The 3,863-nt window shown below is 42.0% G+C and overlaps 1 long non-coding RNA gene across 1 annotated transcript; it reads left to right on the plus strand.

Annotated features, from left to right (window-relative positions):
- Window positions 1-1,388: 1,388 nt before the first annotated feature.
- LOC123966817 lies at window positions 1,389-3,266 on the plus strand. The gene is made up of 2 exons (XR_006824073.1): window positions 1,389-2,242; window positions 2,449-3,266. It is a non-coding gene; the product is annotated as an uncharacterized LOC123966817 (long non-coding RNA).
- Window positions 3,267-3,863: the final 597 nt, after the last annotated feature.

Below are 3,863 nucleotides of genomic sequence, written 5' to 3' on the forward strand. Positions count from 1 at the left end.
TTTGAACTCGTTATCTGTATAAAAGACACGTGTCCACAGCCTCAAACAGTCAGACTCCAAACTCAACCATGGCCAAGACCAAAGAGCTGTCGAAGGACACCAGGAAGAAAATTGTAGACCTGCACCAGGCTGGGAAGAGTGAATCTACAAGAGGCAAGCAGGTTGGTGTGAAGAAATCAACTGTGGGGGCAATTGTAAGAAAATGGAAGACGTACAAGACCATTGATAATCTCCCTCGATCTGGGGCTCCACGCAAGATCTCATCCCGTGGGGTCAAAATGATCATGAGAACGGTGAGCAAAAATCCCAGAACTACACGGAGGGACCTGATGAATGACCTGCAGAGAGCTGGGACCAAAGTAACAAAGGCTACCATCAGTAACACACTACGCCGAGAGGGACGCCAGGCGTGTCCCCCCTGTACATGTCCAGGCCCGTCTGAAGTTTGCCAGAGAGCATATGGATGATCCAGAGGAGGATTGGGAGAACATCATGTGGTCAGATGAAACCAAAATAGAACTTTTTGGTAAAAACTCAGCTCGTTGTGTTTGGAGGAAGAAGAATGCAGAGTTGCATCACCATACCTACTGTGAAGCATGGGGGAGGAAACCTCATGCTTTGGGGCTGTTTTTCTGCAAAGGGGACAGGAAAACTGATCCGTGTTAAGGGAAGAATGAACGGGGCCATGTATCGTGAGATTTTAAGCCAAAACCTCCTCCCATCAGTGAGAGCGTTGAAGATGGAACGTGGCTGGGTCTTCCAGCATGACAATGATCCCAAACACGCCGCTCGGGCTCCGTTAAAAAGCATTTCAAGGTCCTGGAGTGGCCTAGCCAGTCTCCAGACCTCAACCCCATAGAAAAGCTGTGGAGGGAGTTGAAAGTCCGTGTTGCCCAGCGGCAGCCCCAAAACATCACTGCTCTAGAGGAGATCTGCAGGGAGGAATGGGCCAAAATACCAGCTACAGTGTGCAAACCTGCTGAAGACTTACAGGAAACATTTGACCTTGAGTACTGACCAAATACTTATTTCCACCATAATTTACAAATAAATTCTTTAAAAATCCTACAATGTGATTTCCTGGAATTTTTTTCTCCTCATTTTGTGTCTCATAGTTGAAGTGTACCTATGACAAAACAGACCTCATCTTTATAAATAGGAGAACTTGCACAATCAGTGGCTGACAATACTTTTTTGTATCTATCAAAATAAATCATACATTGAAAATGTCATGCTTTGACAAGCAGCACATCTATTAAAGTAACAATGTTTTACCACTGGTTCTCAGTTTGTGAGGAAATACATTTTGTTGTAATATTTGGGAGTTTCTGTCTGATTTAGATCTCTCACGTTGTTACTGTTTGGAGCAGGTCTTTATTCTTTTGCTACTCTGGAATGAAGTTGGTTCAATATAAACAAAGTAGCTCAGATGTAGTAAAGGACTTTAGCCATGTTGCTGTAGCTTAGCTTGCTACGTTTCTCCTGGGGGTAGCTTCAGTGTAGTGAAGCTTCATTTAATGTAGAGTTAACTGGTAGCTTGGCTCACTACATTTTCCAAGTGGTTTGTCCAACACTGTAAACACTAGTGTTTTGTTTTTTTATTATAAATACAATTGTTAAATATTTAAAGCAAAACAAATGCGCACATTTAGATGCATATAATTATTTGCTGCTGAGAGAAACACCTTCTAGGTGCCTTTATTCTCTGTTAACTTCATCATTTAGCCTCATCTGTCTCTGTGAAATACAGTCCTTTATTGATATGAAATTCCCAAGTCAGTTTTATTAAGTGCAAAATCACAAACTTGTCTCAAAGCTTTACAATCTGTACATCATGTGGCCTCTCTGTCCTCAGACCCTCTGTTTCTGACAGAAATTACTCAATACAAGTTGAATCTGATCTGAGAACAGTCTGGAAACAGTTTAGTTGTTCATGTGTGAATGCTGGTCAAACTGTTTATTTAGCGGGACAACATGCAGAGGACAATATTTGACATCCTGCTCTCATATTAGTTGTCTTCTTCTTCAAGTCTTTTTCTGTCAGACAGTGAAAGAATCCTGGAGACAGTTGACACAGATGAGTTTCAGCCTGTTTCTCTGTCACACTGACAAACTGAGGAACACTGCTTCATGTTGAACAGCAGTTAGGACTCATGTTGGATAGAAAATCACTCTGACTGTGTTTCTTCCTCCAGGGTGGACCATGGTGGAGAGCAGAGGTTAAAACCTGGTCTGAGGAAGTGTAAGTGTGGATTCAATCTGACTCATGATGACAAAACAGCACACAGTCAGTTTCTCTTAATACAAAGTTGATAGTTGTGGTATTTATTCATTCAAACATTACTGACTAAATGCATCATCATTAAACTTTATAGAAAACAAAGAATAAATCTTCAGATGTGTCTGATGATAAACTGCTGCTGTGTTGTGTCTCGTTCTCTCCATCAGATCTCTGTGAACTCACACTGGACACAAACACAGCACACAGAAACCTCAAACTGTCTGACAACAACAGGAAGGTGACACATGTGACAGAGGAGCAGCCATATCCTGATCATCCAGAGAGATTTGACTGCTGGTGTCAGCTGCTGTGCAAAACTGGTCTGACTGGTCGCTGTTACTGGGAGGTCGAGTGGAGAGGAGGAGTTTATATATCAGTGAGTTACAGAGGAATCAGAAGGAGAGGAAAGAGTAAAGACTGTGTGTTTGGATTGAATGATCAGTCCTGGAGTCTGAGCTGCTATGATGGTCGTTACTCTGTCTTTCACAATAACAGAGAAACAGACCTCCCTCTCTCCTCCTCCTCCTCCTCCTCCTCCTCCTCTAACAGAGCAGCAGTGTATGTGGACTGTCCTGCTGGCTCTCTGTCCTTCTACAGAGTCTCCTCTGACACACTGATCCACCTCCACACCTTCAACACCACATTCACTGAACCTCTTTATCCTGGATTTACGCTCTGGTTCTATGGTTTCTCCTCAGTGTCTCTGTGTTCTGTGTAGGAGGGAGACAACTTCCAGTCCTGTGGTTTAAATGTTGGTGGTGGACGAGGCTTCACTTTGGTTAACATCTGGTTCACTGATTGTGCCTTTAATGTCAGAAATGTGTTTTCTTAGAAATGGTGAAATGATCTCAGGGCTGAACTTGTTGTGTACAAACTGTGTTGACTCTGATTTTCACTTTAATAAAGTTTTCTTGGAGCAGCATCTAGTAGCTGCTGATGGCTGCAGAGCTTCTCATTTATTTCAATAAAGGTTTGGAGACAAAAACTCAACAAATAGTCTTGATTTATTCTGTTACTCAAGTACATTTCTTTTCCTGCTGAGTTTGATCTTCACAAAGGCTAAATCAAAAAATAAGTCAGGCAGGAAGGAAGTGAAGCCTTGAAGGTTTATTATTATTATCTGAAAAATATAGAGATATATATAATAGGATTTAGTTTTTTCTCTCAATATTATTTTAATTATTTTATGAAATGAAGTTGTGTCAAACATAGTTTATGCAACATACTCCGGTACAGCAAGTCATGGTTGCAATCTGCCATAAAAGAAGAAGAAAAACACACTCCCAAAGGTGGAACCAAAGTTACCAGCAGTTGTACCACACGGAGGTATTTCAGCAGGAGCCGGAAGTGAGTTAAAGTTGTGGCAACGCGCGGAATAGCTGAAGTTCTGAGTTAATTTAGTATTTGTGGAAGATTTGTGAGTTTATTCAGGTAAACATGGCATCTAAACGTAAATGTGACGCCACGGTTCCTGCGGAGGAAAGTGACCAACTGCTCATCCGCCCGCTGTGAGTTCAAACACAACGTTTACCTGGTTTAGCCTCCGTGGCTGCTGCTCTCTCACCAAACTCCATTCAGAAAA

Source organism: Micropterus dolomieu, unplaced genomic scaffold (assembly GCF_021292245.1).
Source record: "Micropterus dolomieu isolate WLL.071019.BEF.003 ecotype Adirondacks unplaced genomic scaffold, ASM2129224v1 contig_14316, whole genome shotgun sequence".
Lineage (NCBI taxonomy): Eukaryota > Metazoa > Chordata > Actinopteri > Centrarchiformes > Centrarchidae > Micropterus > Micropterus dolomieu.